The sequence below is a fragment of the Oreochromis niloticus genome, linkage group LG12, assembly GCF_001858045.2.
Source record: "Oreochromis niloticus isolate F11D_XX linkage group LG12, O_niloticus_UMD_NMBU, whole genome shotgun sequence".
Taxonomy (NCBI): domain Eukaryota; kingdom Metazoa; phylum Chordata; class Actinopteri; order Cichliformes; family Cichlidae; genus Oreochromis; species Oreochromis niloticus.
In genome coordinates, this window is record NC_031977.2 from 12,501,702 (window position 1) to 12,523,300 (window position 21,599).

At 39.5% G+C, this 21,599-nt stretch overlaps 1 protein-coding gene across 1 annotated transcript in view; it reads left to right on the forward strand.

Annotated features, from left to right (window-relative positions):
* Nucleotides 1-21,599, forward strand: part of LOC100707538 (tetratricopeptide repeat protein 28) — a 180,778-nt gene that overhangs the window by 3,790 nt on the left and 155,389 nt on the right.

The window sequence follows — 21,599 nt, forward strand, 5'->3', positions numbered from 1 at the left end:
ATCTGAGGTCGTGCTTCTTCGTTTGCTCAGGTAGGTTTCCTCCTCTGTGAAAGTGTGTCATTCCAGTGAGAGCTGACACTGTCACTTCTTATTATGTCGGTAACGTGTGTGTGTCCTGTCCCATTGTCTGTGGACTTTGAATGCAGCCTTAAACACACCTATTGTTTACTGTAGCTTATTATACTTCTGTTCTTGTGATCGTGTGCTCCAGCTGGTCAGATATATTTCACTTGATATTATAAATTTCTGTAACAGTAGTCTTGACTTTATGGTGTCACTTTTCTCTCTTGTATCTCGTACAGTGGGAGAAATTTCACAAAACCTCTAAGGCCTTTGAGACCAAACTATAATTGAAAATCACTGCCAAAATCGTTCGCCTCCTTTTTATACGCTATCCAAGTACAATGAAGTCTTTGTGGTCTGACTTGGGGGATGGTTCGCTTAATCTGTGTAGCTCTGCTCAGCCTGGATTTACTGCCATTTGACAGTTTTCACTCTCGTGCCCGGGCTTTTGTTCATCGTGATGTTGATGTACAATTTGACCCTTGTGTCTTCGTTTGTAACAGGAAACAAAAGGGATTTATGTCAATGTATTAAAAATTACACAATATTGCTTTGCAGAAATTAAATCTCTCGACTCACCACTAGGGGGCAGTCTCGTCAAACGGGAATAGATTTTCAAGGGTTTTTTTTATGTGCAGAACAAAACAGCAGCCAGTTTGTTTCCTTGATGCTTTTTTTCTGTCTTCTGAATGAGTGCATTTAATAAAAGATTAAGGTAGAGCATCGTTTTGTGAAAGCAAACTTTCCTGCTTGACAAATGCATAGGTTGATGTTTTGATACACTAAAAATCATTTAGCCTCTTTTACTTACACTTTTTTTTATATCCATTCTGCTGATTATGAATGAATAGTTGTACAAATTACAACTCATGATTCAAAGAAATGATTCGTAATATCTGCCTTGACACTCATGGTGTTGGCCTCTGGGAAAGAAGGGCTTGGTGGAGTGCAGTCCATCTGCTGTGGCTCGATGTTTGATGAAAGAACAGGGATTAAATCACAGGAGTGTGCTGGCATTCAGATCCTGTGTGAGTACATAATATCATCAATCATACCTCCCTATGACTGCACTTCTGCGCTGGCCCATCAAACAGTGACAGGCGTGGTTTTGCTGCCCCTAGCACCGCACTGCAGCCCACCCTCCTGAAGCCCACAGCCAGCCTGTGAAGGAGCTCCCTGTCTAATCTGTCAGCTTTCCTTGCTGTAACTGCCAGAAAACACATTCTGAAAGAAGAAAGAAAATGTGGGGTTTAATGACCCAAGACAGCTTTAGGCCCTTTGTACCTCTCCCTCTTACTGAATATAAAAAGCTTAAATGAGAACAAAATAGGGTGCCATTTCGTAGACACGGGGCTCACGCGTTGTGTCTGCGCACATTTTTTATCTGCGCACATTTTTTATCTGCAGCCAGTGATGGAGGGAAACTGCGGCATACAATCTTTTGCTGTGCATTATTAATATGGAAGAACAAAGGGAATGATACTCTTGCAAACTTTTTGATCGACACGCTGGGTGTGTGGCATCACCGTAAGATGGCAAACCTTTCGGCATCTGCTCGCAGTGAGCGTTTTGTGATTTCTGCGCCTCGAGTGTCTTTTAGCGACTGAGAGGACAGTGCTCTTTTCTAGATGGAAATCCGTTGCTGCTCTTCTCCTCCATCTGCTCTCCCCCTCTCAGCACTGCTGTTCCAGTGACATGTTAAACAAACAGGCCTTTCTGTCATCACTCCCATTCTCCTACTTGAGCGCTGACAGGAGAGTTCCTGGGGACCCAGAAGACAACTGGCACCGCAGTGTCAGGGGAAACATCTCTATCATTTGCATATCTTCTGATTACAGGTTATGATGGCGCTTGTCATGGGTATTCCGTCTCTTCAAATCTTTATTGCCAAAGTTGCAGATTACACCCACTCATAATGATTGTGAAAAACCATCAAGCCTCATTTTTCACACGAAGCTGCCACACTTTTTTTTTTTTTAACACATTTATTTCGATCCATTTTTCTTCTTCAGCAGCTTAAAATGTCCATTTATGTCCCAATAGAGAGGCCTTGGGTTTAACTGAGACAATGAGTGTTTGCAATGGAAAAGGTCATGGTGTGTGGAGTGCTGAAAGGGGACTTTAATTACAGCGGCACCGTATCCAGTAAATGCGTAAGGAGTGGATGCTGACACCCTGATGGAGCATAAAGCTTCTGTTTCCTGCAGCGTTGGGTGATGACACGGGAGTTTGCTGTCACAGGAAGAAAGGCATTGTGTGTGTGTGCGTATGATTTGAAGACCTCATCTTTTGCCACTCTCAGCGGTGCTCTACTTTTCATGTGGATGAAAACCACTGGGGTGTAATGCTTCCCTGTTGGTATGACAGTCCGTTAAAGCAGCTCTCATCTAATCTCGGTGTGTGTACAGAATAAAGAAAGTACCTTTTGATATCACGGGGAGAGTTGTCACAGCTCTCGTGCTTTTCTTTGTGCTTTCATTCACACCACCTGTAATGTGTATTTAATTGCATCTTGGTTACCGGTTCTGTTATTTTCATGCTGATTAATGGACCAAAGCTTCTGTAAGCTGGCAAAAGTCATTTGAAATAATGTGTGAGTCTATGTTTAAAGAGCAGAGAAGGTTTTTGTCATAGTGCAGGAAGATTACAATATGGTATGGTGATCCGGTCCTTTGTGTAGATTCATTAAAGAAACTCAGTTTGTCTACATTTGAATGCCGTTCTGCTCAGTAGGCTTTCTGGGGCCTCACTGGCTGGATGACTCAATCAGTCAGTTTGCGTGTTATCCACACTGAATTATGTCAACAAGGAGTTTTTGGATGGCCTACTGGTTTCAGTGGAAATGACTGGTTTGTCAGCACTATCATAATGTTGGTGATTGTGGCTTTGAGTGACATTTCTCTGCTGTCGAATGGCTCTGCATGAGATTTGGCACCGCCCTCTGTTGGATGGAATATAATATTTTCGGTGACTTTTTCCTTAGCTCTAAATGCTAATTTGGTTAAAGCATTTAGGTTCATGGATAAATGCCTTAAAAAAGTTAATGACACACCATCAGCTCTGGATCAGTCGCCGATTTATTGGCCAAGCATCAGAACCCGCCTTGTTTTGACTGATAAGATGAGATTCGCTGATGCCAGTGGCCGGTGTTTATCTGTTGTGTCACATCAATTTTGGACTTGTTAAATGTTCAAAGACTGTGTGATGAAGAGCTGAAAGTCATTAAAGCTGTTCAATTATTTTCTATGATGAAGCTTCTCTGGCGCAAACAGGGAAATGAACAACAAGAACATCATAAACAAAACTGGCGTCTTTGGCTGCGTGCCAGATCGTAATTTTATATCTGTATGGATCCTTAGTTACTTATTAAAACATGGACAAACATGCATTGAAATGCAGTATATAAGAGATAAACAGACTTGGTACAATTATAAAGACCTTGAAAGTCTGTATTTGCTATTCTTCAACACAGCCTGAACTCTCTGAGGCAAACTTTTGTGTTATTTGTCTTGTAGTCATCTCCAGGCTTCTTGAAGGCCACTGAATGTAAGTTTTTGGCTCTTTGAGAACCATCTTGTTGGTGCAAAATAGTATTTATTCCTGTCAAACTGTGTTATCTTTGGCTTTTTTCAAAGATTCAACAAATAAAAATATGAACAAATGATGTTTTTTTGCAACAGGCTGCTAGTAACAAAATGCCCAAAGATTCAAATTAAAATTGATTCTTTGCTAAGTTGCTGTTGTTGTTATGTGTGAACACAACACTTTTCACCCCCTGAGTGAGATGCATTTTTAATGCTTAAATGATTCGTAAGTTAGTGTGGCTTAACAAACAACGACAAAAACATGCCTCTGATAAGGGTCGGCTACAGGGACTGAACCGAAAATGAGTCAATATGTAAAGAAGCGAACGTCCCGAGAAAAGATGAAAGATCTTTAGAAAGCCTGGAGAATAAGATCATAGAAAATTCTGGCTCCTTGGAATCAAAATATAAAGAAATGAGGGTTCACTCAAGACCTTTGATCAATACTTTAAAATATCAAAAACCTAAAAATGCAATTAGGATATGCCGTTATTTTAAGATAATTAATATAAGTATATTGCACAGGTGTGTTTGCTCATACACTGTGCTGTATCACCCCACAAACTGCCTGCAAAATGTAAGTAGAAGAATGAAATGTAAATTGGACAAAATAAAAAATGCTAAATTCTGATCTTAACTCGGATGCCACGCTGTGTATGAATTAATATTAATAATATCCTTTGATGCATATTTATGGTTAGCGTGAGCTGGTTTGATTTGAAGAAACTGAGTGCAGAGGACATCAACCTGCATACCTTCCCAAAGTTATGAATAAATAATTATATGATATGAATGCCTCTAGTTAGTCCTGAGAATACCAATAGACAGCCAAGACTCATTATACTGTGCACCATGTTGTCAGATTATTGAGTTACAGAGAAACATGGGGCAGATGATCTCATCTAAAGCAGCATATCTGTTAGAAGATCCCGCTGCAGTGACGAGGCACATTTCATGATTGTAACTGTTAGATTTAATTAGTGCGAATTTTCAGAGGTTGCAGAAAGAGCTCCGACATTTATAATTGAATACGGAGTAAGAATGGAGGAGGAATTTCATATCTACTGAAAAGCCAGGAAAAATGTCCAAAAATGTTAGAAAAAGTTAGAATGAGCGTGTTAGAGGTTTTACGTCTTTATGCCACTGTTGTGTTTCTTTTTTTTTTTTTGGAAGAGGCGTTGGTAATATTACATTGTTGTCACAGTATGCGCAAATTCCCCACTGCCTCTCATCATGAGGAGGTGCAATCAGGTTACAAAAAAGGGAAAAAGAGAAGTCTTCCAGCCAGCTTCCTCTCTCCCACTGCTGTTTTCCACTTCACCATGGAGAGAGTAGAGCTATGAACCACTAATAAGAGGGTTCCGTTTCGCTTCTACCCAGCCGAGGGTTGACCTAATGAACAAATCAAATGAATGGCATATAATTATAGGCCAGGGAGGCCGGGACGGACGGAGGGTTGGCGCTAGTGGGCACAAACCTGAAATTATTTGTCTGGAAAATCTGTGAAATAAGCGGGAGCAGTTAAATTCTGACTTTTTCCTTTAGAAGGCCGCTGCGGCTAAGCAGTACAGCACATATGCCCCGTGATGGAGGGAAAGTGACCACACACACACACACACACACACAAACATGTCGGCTGTTTTGATTTCAGCAGCACGTCCTTGGCAGCTGTGTCATTCTTTACGCAGATGAGTTGGAACTTGTACTTACTTACGCGGCAGTGTTGCTCCCTCTTACATGGTATCCACAACACTGTTGCTTCATTGCTACTCATTTTCCAAAAAGATGCTTCTTTCTCGAATCAGCCCATCTTCTTTCCCATGAGCTACTATTTAGTAAGTATGCAACAAAATTTGCTTGAGCTACGACATTGTTATGAATCTGATGGATGCTACTTGCATCCCAAATCTCATTCTCCTCTTTCAGGCTGACAACTCACTCAAAATTGAACGCATAAACATCGAGCACATCCTGTTAGCACATCCTCCGTCTACAGCTTTGTCAAGACACGTAAATTAGATCTGTAATATGACTGATAGAAGATATATCCAGGCTTGCTCATATGCTTATTTGATAGTTGATGTTCTGTTTAGTAGCTTTTTCCTCCCCCCCCCCCTTTTTTTTTTTTTAAATTTACAGTTTGTCAGAGTGTTTCCAAATCCTGCTTAGCTGGGTTGCCGTGATGGTGGCCAAGTGGTTTTCCTCTCTGCCACCCAGGCTCAACACCAAATTGTAGTGTTTAGTAAAATTTAATCTGCTTTAAAGAAACACCAGCTGTTTAAAAAAAAAAAAAGGAGGAAAATTAGCATATCTCGTGTGTGTGTGTGTGTGTGTGTGTGTGTGTTCTTTATACTAACCACAGGATCGGTACACTATATATCATTGTCGCTGGAACTTGCAAAGTTCACAAAGACAGGCTTTCAGTTTTCAGTGGAGCTTTTCAGGGTGATGTAATTTAGTTTGATATGTGGGTGATGATGACCTCCCTCTCACCCCACAGCTGTCTGTCTCCACACTGTCCAGGGGGCAGAGATGAGTCAGAGCTGGGAGCTGATGTCACTCTGATGATAATCTGCCGGGCCCTATCGACACACTATCAGCACCTACTAACTGCTATACAGAAATGTCATTTTCACAAATTTAGAGTGGGTTTTATTCTTTTGGGTTTGCTCAGATCTTTTAATTCAACTCAGTTTTATTTATATAGCAGAAATTCACAACAATAGTTGCCTCAGTATGGTTTATATTGTAAAGACCCTAAAATGTTAGGAAAACACTCCAATATATGCATGACCTCCTTTGTCGTTTTCAGCATCACTCTGAGACAGGATGTTCCTAATTTTAGAGCTATTGGGTAAATGAATGAAACGAGTCCTACATATCATTTTTATGTGCATGCTGAAGGACATATCCTGATCAAGATTGAGTCAAAGATTCCTCACAGTTTTACTGGAGGCCAAGGTAGCACCATTTAAATACGTTTCTTCGACTATAACCTAAGTTTTGACTGAATTTAGAGGTAAATTATAGGTAATCCAGGTCTTTATAACACATGCCTACAGTTTTAATTAGCTCATCTTGCTTAATAAAATAAATAAAGCTGGGTGTCATCTGCATGGTAATGGAAATGTATGCAGTGTTTTCTAATAATAATTCCTAGTATCGTGTCCCAGCACAGAACCCTGTGGAACGCCATAACTAACTTTAATGTGTGAAGAAGACTCCCCATTTATATGAACAATATGAACAACAGCATCCTCTAACCTCTGTAATAAAATACTGCGGTCACCAGTATTGGATGCTGCACTGAGGTCTAGCAACACAAGAAGAAGGATGAGTCCACCGTCGGAGGCCTTTAGAAGATCATTTGTAACCTTTCCTTACACTGTTTTTGTACTGCGATGAGCTCTGAAATCTTCAAATAAACTATTCCTCTTCAGCTGATTTACTGCTACTCTTTCAAGAATTCTTGAGATAAAAGGAAGGTTAGAAATTATTTGATGATTAGTTAAGACAGCTGGATCAAGTAAGACCTTTTAAAGTAATGGTTTAATTACCGCCACCTTTGATACACAGCCCATTAATAAAGATAGATTTTTAAAAAATGAAGCATTAATTAATAGTAAAACTTCTTTGAGCAGTCTTGTAGGAGTCAAATCAGTAGGTAAATATCAGCAGTTATTGGAGTTGCTGTATTTAATGGCACGGCTGTGAATAATTCTTTGTCTATTGATTCAAATTTTATTTGTGCAGAACTTCATAAAGTCTTCGCTAGTTAAAGTTTAAAGAATGCTTGGCTTAATAGAGCATCAACTCTTTGTCAGCCTGGCTACAGAGCTGAAGAGACCGCTTCCTGTTTTCCTCGATCAGTGACAAATAGTAAGATGTCCTAGCTTTATACAGGACTTCATTTTTATACAGTAACAAACAATTTTCCAGGCCATAGGAAGATCTTCTAAATGACTGCAATGCCATTTCCTCTTCAGCTTACGTGTTATCTTCTTTAAGATGCCCATTTATACCATTGAATCAAGCATGGCTGATTTGTCTTTTTTCTTTAGAAGGCCACAGAGTCGTACACAGTGAGGATGTAACACTATGAAGAAAATAATCGACCTCTGTGGGAGTAGAATTCATGTAGCTAGTCTTCTCTTTGCTGGCCACAGTGTGTGTTTTAATTTAACATAAATCTTTCTTTGTTGTTAACCATTTTGCAGATAAGCTATTTGAAAATTAAAAGCAGCGGTTTCTTTGTCCCAAAGGAAATACAGCGTGTCAGCCTAGGTAAGCTCCTCAAATAAGAAACTTTCAATCATGTTAAAGATTTTCTGCACCCTCAGACTGCTTTTTCACCTCCGAATACACAAATTGATTACTAGCTTAATAGCTTTTCGCCTGCTATTACATGGGAAGAAATGTCAAAAGAGCCAGAGAAAACCAGCTCGTTGCCATGCTCGTGGCATACCAGTCTGCGCCTGATAGTGGATCAGCTTTACAACACTGAGGAAATGAGAAAAACAATTGCACCCTGCTCCTGGCGCATAACCCCTAGGGTTGCACGGATGCTCTTTTTTTTTTTTTTTTTCTCTCGCAGGGATTCGTCTCATAAGCAGCTGCATACTGTAGTACGCTGGCCCCTCCTACTTGGAAGCTAAGCAAGGCTCAGGCCTCAAGACCTGGATGTCTCCAGAATTAGCTCAGCCTGTCTCTGCTGCAGGGAGGAAGTGCTCCCATTGGGGAAACGGGGTAGAGCAGAGAGCAACCTGCAAGCAGCCCATTAGTATACACCGCATAAGCATGGCAAGATGAATAGCAGAGCTGAGAGGCTTCCTGGTCCTCTTGCCTTCACTTCTGAACTTTAGGTGACTGAAACACTCATTTTTTTTTTTCTCTTGTGTCAGATCCAGCAACTGTGTAAGACACAGAAAAAAGAAAAAAACAGTCTTTCTGCTCATGCATAACATCACTAAAGCATTGTCTTAAAGTACACCGCTTGGGTTTGGGTTGTACTTACATCCTAGTGGAAACTATTCCTCTTCTAGCCTGTGGTCTGTTTCATGGAGCACCTTTTCGTGATGTAACGTCCTTCCATGAGTCATACGCCCTGCTTCCTCCCAGTGAAATAAATGTGCAGGGATAAAGGTGCCACTAATGTTGTTCTCAGGTGGCAGACTGGCCTTTTTGGAAAGACGTACTGCAGTGGTGTGAGAAAGTCAGCACCAAAATAGTACTTACATGAAAGTAATGAATCATGTGTACATTTAGGTGTGTGTCAGACTTGTCCTGAAAGACTTCCCTGTTGAGTTTATTGCAGAAACTTTGCCATTATCCAGTTAGCTTGCTGTTTCTTATTCTAATAAGAAACGGAAAACTTTAGGAACACTTTAATGTAATATAATGTTTCTTTTTTTATATACCTGTAATTACAAAAACCATAGGGAATTGCATTATTGTTTACACTTGCTGAAATAAGGCAGCCAAATGCATTCTGAATATTATTTGAGAAATGCTCCACTCAAATTGTATCTCCCACTCACCCCTGCAGGCTTAAAAGATGTCTGTAAATAGTTCCCAGTTTTCTCACTGATGGATAACAGCGACTGGCGAACAGCAGCCTGGGAGGTGATGCTTTTACGAGATGAGCGTCTCTCCTCGGCGTTTCTATCGGCCACAACTGCAAAAGGCATCTTTATATTAAGTGGGAGAGTTAAAAATAAAAAAAGGCATCCCTCCTCGTTATTGCAAATAGGAACAGGCAGCATTACTTTGCATAATACCACGCTGTAAAATGCCAGCTAATACAAAAACAATATGTCTCTTCACATCTGTCACCGTTTCATTAAGAAGCAATCACTTAATGTATCGCTAAAAAACAAAGTCCTATTTGTTTGCGTTGCTCATCTGGAACTGCGACAAGAAATCTAATCAGCCTTCAGTTTAAATATAACCTAATATTGCCCATTAAGTGTTGCGCGGTCACAATTTTTCTGCAATTACTGACTTAACTGGCATGTTGTTTATGATTAATGATAGATGATTCCTAATAAATAATGAAAGTTTGGAACAAAGAGTTCAGCGGGCACAAGATTATGTTAACCTGCTTCCGTGGCGATCGCAGATTTTGCCACGAGACGGTAAGCGCGTCTGTTTAATATTCAAATCCAGCCCAATGAAAGATGAATCTTCTTTTTCTGTCCAAATATCTTGGCGTGTAATGGCCTTCAGCCTAATTCATTCATCTAAAGTGCTCCTTCTAGATCTCAGAGCTCGCTTTTAGGCAGCTAAATTACTCATTTGTGCCAGGTTATTGCAATTAGCCGTTTGAGTGTGTGCACTGTTGTGTCTTACCTAGATACCCTCTAATTCTTTCTACTCGTAATGAGTTTGACAGGGAAACAACAACAGCAGCGGCGGAAAAATGGAAATGTCTGGGGAGAAGTATTAGCTAAAAAGAGGAAACATGGAGAGCAGTTGGTGTATTTCTGTGTACAAATCTGACAAGTGACTCCTGTGGTTAAAGCCATAATTTTAGTATTCAACCAGAGGCTTTCTTTAAAAAAAGACACACATGTTCTCAAGTGTTGCTGTTTCGGTGTCTGAAAAAATATCAATCTTTGTTCCGAAGTGAAACGTCTTTGGCGCTGATGTTGAAACGCTCTCAAATGCTGGACTGTGTTTCTTTCAATCTGACGGCATCTGCTTGTGCCGACTTCATATCCTAGTGTAATCTTACCAGGTCAGACCTACAACATTTATGCAGTATTTTCAAAATGGCACAAGTTAGCCATCACATTAGTGGATACGCATGCATCAGTCATATGTTCAAGATTTTTTCTGTATACAAGACAAAATGTCAATGTGATATTTTAGAAACAACGCTGATCTTTAATCTCAGAAGGCACAAGAGACACAGTATGGGTGTCTTTAAGGGAATATTACATACATGTTACCAAATTCAAGTTAGTGCTGACTTTGGATTCATTAGCTTTGCTCTACAGATTGACTTTTTTTTTTCTAATGTGCAACTTGTCTATGAAAGGTCAGGTTAACAAACTTCTTAGGAGCTCAAGCTTGTTTATTACTTATAGGTTTTTCCAGAGCCTTTTCCTCTTAGTTTAAGGTGCGTTATATCTGCAGGATAACACATACATTAACACATGCCATTTTGATAAATGATCCCTGACATGGAGACAGCATTGATCAGGATCTAAGAGCAAACGATACTGTGTTATTCACTTCAGACCGGGGAGCTGTTATACACACTCACAGCTTATAATGTCCCATGTTTCAAGGATGTCACACACTGTGGGGGATAAACTTGTAGCAGTCACGGCTTTCCTCTTTTCTCTGATCATGGAGCTCGATATCTGAGCATTGTGGTAGTTGGATCGCCAACATTTCACTGTATGAGTGGTACTTTAGACCACTCATACTGTATATGAACGTGTGACAATTCTGGAAGAGTGAAGGGCATGGATGGAGATATTTGATCCTGTGCAATGATACAGAATGGACTCATTACGCCTCCTGCACTGAACTGTGAATTTCTACAGATATGCATTACAAACCAATCAATATATTTTATGGCCGTAGTCGAACAGGGCATTACTGTTGCAGAGGGAACACTCGGACCAAACAACTGATGTTTCTAAGTCCAGGGCTCGCAAAATCGCTAGCCCGACGTCCCGACGCTAGCGATTTTTCCAGTCGGGCTTCCAAAATCTACCTCAGCCCTGCCCGTCGGGCTATCATAGGAAGGGAAAATATATGTCAATGCTTTTGCATTCTTTCGAAAATGTAGCTGAGTAATTATGTCATTGGCATCGATGAGCCACTGCCAATATGTGACATATTGAAATCGCGTTTGAATTTGTGCTTGTTTTTTGCTTTCACTTTCACTTTGCGATCGCGCGAACGGTGTGTAGAGAGCGGCAGCACTGATTGGTGAGTGACGATTAATTGCGCACCAATTCCTCTGACATCGTCTTATCACTCATTAGCTTACTATTCAAACGTGACAAGTGAAATCTCCCACAGCAAGCTTAAACATGTGAGAGGTCGATTGCGCAGAGAATCGCTGACCGTTATGTAAGTAAGTGTGTAAAAGCAGCAGGATTTACGCCGGTATTTTAGTTCTGCTGAGCCAAATAAGACAGGTCAGGGTGAAGAAGGGGCAGCCAAATAAAAGCCTACCACAAAACGGAAAAGTTATGACAAATCAGACTATGAGGCAAAAAGAAAGCTCAGCTTTTTTGGTTTCATGGACAAAAGAATTTCTGTGGCTGGAATATGACGAGCTAAATAACATGATGTTCTGCCGGGTGTGTTGTGAGTTTCATTTCATTTGAGTCGACAAGCGCCTTTGTAACTGGGACCAGTAATTTTAAGAAAGACCCCATCAGAACCCATGAGAAATGCATTATTGCCCAGTCTGCAATATCTTTCCCAGAACAAACAGCAATTGCAAAAAACATACTAAAAATAAACCAAGCACAAGGAGAAGTCCTGAAAAATCTTTCAAAAGCGTACTATGTTGCAAAGAGTGAACCACCATTGTCAAAATTTAGCAGTCTATGCAAACTTCAAAAAGCAAATGGCCTCGATCTTGGTTCCACTCACCCCTTACCCTTGACTTCAGTGGAAATTTCAGATTCAGGATCTGACACAGACTGATTCATGTTCTACACAGTTCTTACAAGTTCATAGAAATTTCTGTTCAATTAGAAACAAGTATTTGAGTTGATGACTGTGATTTTTATACAGTTGTTGTGATTTGTATTTTAACAACTTTCGGATTAATTTTTGTTTCCGTTACAATATTATACTTTAATGTATAATATTGTAAAGGAAACAAAACATTAAAAAACTGCTCTCTTTTTTATTCGGGCTACTTAAATTTATTTTGGGCTACCAAAAACTGAAGAGTGCCTGCCCAAAGGGCTACCAGAGATTTTGAAATTTTGCGAGCCTTGAAGTCCACACTGAATCCTGTCTGCAGCTTACAGCATCCACTGAATACCAACAGTGCGATGCATTGTGTACTTGGTTGCAATAACCCAACCTGATGTTATGATTCTGACAATACTTGTGGCCAGAACCACATGATGTCTGCTGCATTCATCTACCAGGAGTCTTTTTCCCACGAAGAAAATGTTTTGCAGGGTCTCATATTCTGCTCTTTTCATTGTACATCTTTGAGATTGCTGCTTTCAGCAGAGCACCAAGCTCTACAATCTCTGCAGTCCTCAAACCCTGCCCTCCTCAAATCCACAATCATGCCTTTTGCATAGTCTGTAAGATCATGTTTGAAGCCCTTTTTTGTTAACCCATTCAAATGCAAAAACAAGCGCTGAATTGGAGTTGCTGTTGTATGCACCTGTTTACGTAGCGATACATATGCAAATGCGAAGTACCACTTACGCTGCAGAAACAAGCTTTTGCTGATCACTTGAGCGTAGAGATATGTATTTGCATGAAACCAAGTCTGCCACAGAGGCAAAGCAAAAGGAATGAGGCTTGTCTAGGTTAGACAATACACACACAGTGAGTTAGAGTTGATGAGTTAATTAATGTATCAGTTAACTGCAAAAAATTGATTTCCGATTTGTTTATTTATCAATCTGTTTATCAGTCAGTCGTTTTACAACACTTCTCTTGTTGCAGTGACTGAAATAAATGATGCCTTTATCATTTTCTGCTACTTAAACAAGCAAGTTCAACAAATCCAGATGCTAGCTTTGGAGAACATTTGTTTTATGTGTAGCTGGCGTCAAGAAAGATGCAGAAACAGCTAAAGCAAGCTTTCATTTGAGCTTTTTATTGGAGTTTATTGGATGGTTAGACTACTGAGTCACAACACTTCCTTAACCATAATGAATTCATCCAAGCCTCATCACTAATGACTGGTTAGTCGCCATGCGCAACCAAATATAGACCTCTGTCAGCCATTTCATTTGGTCTGGTTGGCTCTGTTGGCAGTTTTTTTTTTTTTCTTTGTTTCAAAACAATCCTCTGCCTCAGATGTTGGTGTGTTAAGTAAAATGCTAAAAGGCAACCCTTAATGGCAAAATCCATATTCCCATTAAACAGGAGGGCAGCTCTGAAGCATTCTCCTGCTCATCCTGGCCATTCCCTGGATGTTCAGATAGAAAAAATGGCTCTGTGAGAGGTAAATAAAGAGCCGGTTACGATTAACACTGAAAATTATCTAGTAAAAATAAGGTAAGTACGAGTTCACATGAAGATATTTGTATATCACTTTATATGATGTGCATTAAAAGCTAGATGAATCATTTGTATCCATTCATCCATCCAGCTGTTCATTTTCTTAACCATTTAATTGAAACTCACTTTTTGCAGTTAAACAGTTGCACCTGCGTGTGTGCAAAGACATGGATTGTTACTGATTCTGTTAAAGCTCCTCCTGTCAAACTCATCACACAGAAAGCTTATGTTATGAATGTAATGAAAGGTTAAGCATCACTACCCAGGGAGTACCACTGAATTACCTGCATTCATCTAGCTGCTATTATGCTACCCCGCTGGGAACTGTTGGAGCAGGTGGTGAGTCAGCAACAAACAATAGATTGTCAGTCAGTAAATGTGATGTTAAACTGATGTTACTGTACTTAAAAAAACATGGAGTTTCAAAGAAACCATTTTCCAAAGAAAAGCAGAAGAGGATGATCATGTCCACCCAAAGCAGCAGCGCCTCATTAACGTGAACCTCCACCCTAAATCTAATCAAAATCGCACCCAGTCTTTCCCAAACTTTATTATTATGATTATTATTATTATTATTGGTTTATTAAAGAAGCAATGCTTTCATTTGAGGCTGTAAGCATGTGAATACTTGAATCCTGTGCCATCCTCTCCAAAACTCGTATTATTCACAAGTTTACTGTCTTACATGAAAGACTGCAGGAAAGAATGTGTCAGGTTAACCTTGGAGAATTGCTACCATGATAATTCGGGTCTGCACAGCTCCGGCATGTCTGTTTATTATTGATTAATGCTACCTAATTAGCGCTTGGCACCTAGCTATGTTGGTTAAATGATGTAAGTTTGTGAAAGCCAATCTGAAAGCTGTAAAAACAATATTATTAAAGAAACATGATTCGCTTGTTCGAGACTTTGTAGCTGCAAAGACCTCCGCACAGATATAATTAGAGCAGTACATTTCTCTGTAGTCACTTAAATGGTATGATCAATCAGATGCTTTGAACGCTGGCTGTTGGTGTCCTCCAGTTAATGAAGCTCACTGGAAATAGGTGCAGCCAATGAGATCTTTGCGACGTAGTGTTTTCTCCATTTTACGCCAGACGAGGGGCCAATCAGTCACTTTAATTGTGATGCGTTTTCAGTTCTCTTCCGTCCTCCATTCGTCTTTTGACCAAAATAGCTTTGCGAATTTGAAAACAGGAATTTTACATGTGACTGTTTCGTCAACTTTGCATTTTTCTGCCACGCATTGTGCTAAACTCTATTCAGTGAACTTCTCTTTGATAAAATACAGTGCAGAGGCTGTTGAATCAGCCATGAAATTCTCTCTTCTGTTGTGTCAAAGTGTGTGTGTGTGTGTGAAACGACCCATTGGAAAATGAGGTCAGAGTGCACACGGTCCTTGGGAAACTCGTGTCTAACAATGAGCCGAAAACAGGAAACTGATGGGGAAGTTTGTCAACAAAGCTCGGAAATGACCTCTTTTCTCTATGTCATGGTTGCATTTGTAGCTGCAAAAGGCAAAACACTCAGAGGAAGTTTTTACTTTTTACTCGATAACGTGGAGTAATGTAAACACAGAATATAATGCTTCAAGTACCAGAATATAAGATCACACGAGGGACCAAGAAGAGAGCGTTACAGCGCTCACATCTGTTAGTCGTGTCTGCCAGCGGTGATGCATGAGCTATTATGAAGACTCATAATAAGCAACGCTTATGTTCAGTGAGCACACCGCAGTGTAAATGTGCTATATTTATCCCATGTTATCATGGCCTGTGCCCAGCCTTTCCAGAATTTGCTTACAGATACACGTGCACATCATTAAATATACATGTAAAGACGATAAGGATATTTCTAATTACTTCCACAGTTTTCATTCATCATAAATAGAATAAATTACTCATTTAGACTCGGGATCGGGATGTTTTATTTATGATGCAGTCTCCTTTCGATTTCATCTACGTGCTTCGTGTAATTGCATATTTGCACCACCACGGCTCGCTTTCCCCGAGCAACACTTATAGCACAGCACATCCATTCAGTGCCACGTGGGATTTCACCATTTCAAAGTCTGTCATTAAACACTATTAGGGTCTGTTTGCGGAAACATTTCGTTTTTAATTTCAGGCAAACTAGGTCAACAAATGGTTGGGATGTGTTCATTCATCATGCCTTCATAACTTGGTGTCTTAGTTTTTCAAAGACTCTCCGTTAGCTAACGTCACAGCAGTCATCTAATCTCTCTTGAGTCCACACCTGATGTTTAGTGGATTACAGGTTACATGGTTGACATTAGTTACATTAGTTTAAATTGGGTTACCTGCATTGATATAGGAAGTATACGAGTGTGTTCACTTCATATCTTTCTATCCAGCTAGCTGTTTATACACACAGTTACTCACTAGCCAGTCAGTAGTCACCACTAACATCAGAGAGGGTGTTATTCATTTCACATAGCTGAGCAACATCAGCATCAGGAGATTTCCAACAGCGACATAAGCAGCACTCCTAGTTCATGGAGGGCTAAATGCATTTAAACCCACAGTGCTTCTACATCATTCAGTGTCAAACAGTGCTTTTGTTTTGTTTTTGTTTTTTTTGACATGGCTTTTGTGGAAATTGCTCGTTCCAAAGAAGGAAAAACCATCAATTAACAAATCATAGTTCCGAAAAGTATTAATCTACAGTAATGTCCAAAAGTCTTAAGCCACTCCTCATTCTTTTACATTTTGCTAGGAAAATGGGAAATAGGAGCATAATTTGTATAATGCTAACATGCTTAAAAGTCAATATTTGTTATGACCACTTTTATTCTTCAGCACAGCTTGAACTCTGCTTTGTCATAATTTTAAGTAATCTTCAGAAGTAGTTTCCCAGGTTTCTTGAAGGACATTCAAAACTTCTTCTTATTTAGATGGTGGCTGGTTTTTTTTGGGGGGGGGGGTTCATTGCTTTTCTCTTCCTCTGTTGCCTGCAGCTCTGGAGAAGCCAATCCATGAATCGTAATGTTTTACTGTGAGTTTTTCTACCCAGGTATGATTTAGTACATTAGCAGTGTGTTTGGGAAGACAGTCGCACTGAAACATGGAGATGCTTTCCAGGTGATAATGCTTAGTGGAGCAAAATCTGACTGTACTTTTCTGCGTTCATAATTATATCATTTTTTTGACAAGATCTTTAATAGAATGCAGTGAAATGCAGTCCCAAACCGTGATGAGCCTCCATCGTGATTTACAGATGGCTGCAGACACTCACTGTTGTACCTCTCTGCTCTGTACACATTCAGATACTGTTAATCTGCTGTACATCGTTTGTATGTTTTTAGCCCTACTGCCACTTTCTAATTTCCAGTTTCCTCAATTTTTAAGGACACACTGCACACATGCTGAGATAAGCAAAGGGTTTGGGTAATAGCTTTTAGGGAATCCTCATGTTGGTGCCAAAATGCTATATTATGCTTGTCAAACTGTGATTTCTTTGGCTTTTTCCAAACATTCAACTATAAAAATGGGAACAAATCCTGTGGTTTGTAGCTTACTAATAGTAAAAAGTAGACGCAAAATATAAATAAATGAAGGGTGACTGAGGACCTTTGCACAGTACTATAATAGTACTATTATTCTCAGATACAACCCAAATATAAATGATTTTGGCAATCCCCAAGTTTTCAAGTCATGTACATTGTTCCTTTTCTTAGAGATGTCGACGTGTGCAATTACTGAGCCTTTGTTCAGGAGTGCAAAATGTGCAAAATGCTTTTATTTTAAAAAGGCTCCTGTCATAAAGTCAGACATGCATAGTTTAGGAACTGTTTGATGGTTTGATCAGTTTGCCATACCTCAGTGTCCATACTTTTCTTCATGATGAGGTCAAATTACTTGTATTAATGTGCCTGCAGTTCCCTTTGAGCATTTTCTGTCTTTGTTTTTTATCATCTGTGTTGCAGAGTAGTTTTATGACTAATCTGTCTGAGACTGCTTTCATCAAAGCCTCCCTTATCCTTCTTGCCAGTCCCAATTTATTTCTTATTATTTCATGTACTTTTACGTGTGACATCCCAATTTCCACCTTTTCCCCAGGGACACCATCAATAATCACATTAGTCCTCTGAGATTGATTTTTCAAATAGTCCTCCCTTTTCCTCTATCCTGTGAAGTGTCTCAACTGATTTTGCCATTTTCCTACAAGTGGTTTCGCTTTTATTTATTTATGTTTACTCTTACAAGACACTTTGTCCCAACTTTCCAATTTTTCACGAGAAACTATACTGGTCTAGAGTTCCTGTTTCTCTTTAAGTGCATTTTCCACTCTACACGCACTCTTTGAGCTATTTCCAACATAATGTTTGCTGCTTTTCTTTGCTGATCAAGCTGCACTCTGTAAAAGTCCTTTTGTTGCTTCATCAGTTGAAAAGCAGAAATTGTTGCTGGCTGTTCCTCTGAATATTTCTGTACTCTAGGTAGCATCTGTGTTCTCAGTTTCAGTGTTGTAAAAGCTGTCGTCTTTGAAGCACTAAATAACAAGTCTGAAACTAGAAACCGTGAAGCATATGTTGACAAATTACCACAATGGTGGTGTTTAAGTGTAAGAAAATATAATATTTTATGAATTAGGTTCATAATTTGTTGCCTCTGTACACCACCATGGAAAGTCAATATGCAATCGGAGTGCAGACTTAGTAAAAAAACATATTAACTGTTTAAGAATTACAGCCAGTTTTATAGTTCATTTAACAAATGACATATAAAGTATATTCAAAGTGCTCAATTTGTATTTTAAAGCGTTTTACTGTAATTTGAAATATGAGGTCCAAACAGATGTCAGTGCACCTTAACTGTTACTTCAGAAAAACAAGATCATAGGTAAAGAGGAAGGTGTGTCATTGTCAGGGTATATAGTACAATCAAAAAATGCCTTCTTGAATGGAAATACAGAGGATTTAGAACAAGGTACGAACCACCGCTTACACTTGAGGCATGGAAGGTCAGATTAGTCTTCTTCAGAACAGATTGAGCTTCAGCTAATCTGCTCAGATTCAGCCCAAAGCTGTAAAACAGATCAGCCAAAGAATACTGCAGAAAAGTAACTCAAGAGTTTCTCAAGGCAACGAAATAAGATGTTCTTCAAAAGTCAGTCAGTTGATCTTAAACCAATAGAGCATACTTTTTAGATATTAAATAGAAAACTGAATACAGAAGCACCCACAAACAAGCAGTAACTGAAGGCAGCTGCACTAAAGGACCAATCAGAGCTTTCAAGGGAGGAAACGCAGCATGTGGTGATGTCCGTGGGTTCTGGACTAAAGGCACTCATTGATCCCAAAGGATTTTCAATTAAGTATTAAAACCAGTCCTTATATTTAAAATGTTTTTTTTAAGTCTTTAAAAAATTGGGTACTGTGTATAAAAATGTCCATATGTTTGTTAAACTTCTTGAGTTAAAGCTAACCCTGTATATACACCATGTCCTCTTATGCATTTTTAGTGTAGCTTCTTTTTTCCTGCATTAAACTGTGTGTGTGTGTGTGCGCGTGTGTGTGTGTGTGTGGATGCCTGACATCGGGCTGTGAGCTGTCAGGGTAGTGGAAAATAAAAGTAATTCTTCCGTGAGTCCTTGGCTCTGTTGATTTTAAAGCAAAGCATAATTAAAAACAATATGTACAGTATGTGATGGTGCGGCGTTTCAGGGGAATTAAATTCTCTTTTGCCTGACATGTTTAATTAATAAATAGGTACGTTTCGCTAATTAAAGTGGGCTGATGGCTTTGCAGAGGTCAACACAACCCTGACAGCTGGACTCTACAAGTCATAAATGTATGGAGCTACTGTTCACTGGATATTATGGGTTTATATATTCCAAAATGTTTATCCTTGGGATTTTTATAACACTATGATTTTGATTTAATTATGTATTATAATGGTTGGACTCATACAGTATTAATGTGTATCAAAAAAATGTTTTGCCTGTGTGCCCTCCATCCTGTAGACAAGACAGAGCAATTCAAGGCTTAAACACTTACACACACAATAACTCCCCAGAGGTCATGTTGAGAGTGTGTCCCCTTTCATTTGACTGCCATTCACTCCACAAAGAACTCTGACAGGAAGTGTTAATGTACTAGGAGAATTCCCTGGGCTTCCTACAACCGTTGGTGAACGCCTACATAACAAGAAGGACCATATTCTGGATTTGAAAAATTGAATCTGTTTGGATGTTTCTCCATCTCAGGATTCTGTGGAGTTTTTAGGCATATTTAACTAACAGTATTTTCAGACTGCTTGTCAGGATAGAGCCTTGTGAATGTCTTTGTGATAGTTTGATAGAAAATTGATGCGGCTGTAATTGCATTTTAGTGCTTTGCTGCAGCTAAAGATGCCCAGTTTGCTGCCAATTCTTTCAGTAACAGGGATAAAGGCTGCCGTTGCATTCCTCTCATTCCAATCATTGTTTATCTACTCCCTTGATGAATCGTAACTCATTGTTTGATTGCTCTGCCGTTTCTCATCTTTATCTCTTCTGCTCTGTTATGGTCAATACCCTGGACCATTTGGTGCCATTTCACAGAGATGGTTCCAGCATGACAGGCGAAATGTAATCTGTGTGTGTGTGTGTGTGTGTGTGTGTGTGTGTGTGTGTGTGTGTGTACAAATGCTGAGCAGACATGGCAGTAACAGACTGAGTTTCAAGTACAATCCAATAAATTTTTTATTTGTGTTTTGTGGCGGTGGGAGAAGGGTGGGGGGTGGACGGGGAATTCGATTCAACTTTTATTTCTGTAATCACAATAGTCATTTCAAGGTGCTTTATATTGAAAGGTAAAGACCCTACAACAAAGACAAACCTAACAATCCCCTAGGAGCAGCCATCTGGCAACTGCGGTGAGAAAAAACTCCTTTTTTAAAAGGAAGATACCTCAGGCAAGGTGACCATCTGCGGAGACCAGTTGGGGAGGTGAGGAAACCTTTCTGTTAGCCAACGCGGTGAACATGACAAACATTATAACTCTGAGTCATTTCTTTTTTGAGCACATTTCATTGCTAGTGTTGGCTCAAAGCATCGCTGAGTATAAGTGTATGCTTAGTTTAGCCTCACAGATTCTTGAAGGGCATCCGCATGGGAAGTGAATATCAGCGATAGAGCGACAAGAGACCATGAAATGACCATGAAATCAGTGATTTGTAGCAATGACAAGCACAATAACTGTTATTGACAGTTTAACTTTTCTCAACTTTGAGGTGAGCTTTGAGGATGCTGCTGCTCAACTGTCATTTTATGGGGGTGATAAACAAAATTAGAGGGGTTATCTGTGCAATCACAGCCTGGAATGTTCACTAGCGACAAGCCACCAGCTACAAAGTGATGCGTGACAACCGCATTGGTTCATATGTGGACGGACTTTACACTTGTATTCTGTGTCGTATATTTCAAAGCCTCATCAAAGCAACACCTTTGTGACATGGGCAGTAACATTTTAGATATTTGAGATCTGCTCATCTTTTTTTAATATTTATGTCACTATGATGTTACTGCTTTGGGCCAAATTTCTGACTAAGTCACAAATTGTATTTGTGATGTTCTTTAGAGCAATGTGGGAAACGTCAAAAAAAGCATAAAACAAAAACACAAAAACACATTTAAAATGTTGAAATGAGCCCTGATTAAATAATCACCACCTGTCAATGTGTGATCCTCAATATTTGGGACTAATTATATTTCCCAAAGGTTCTG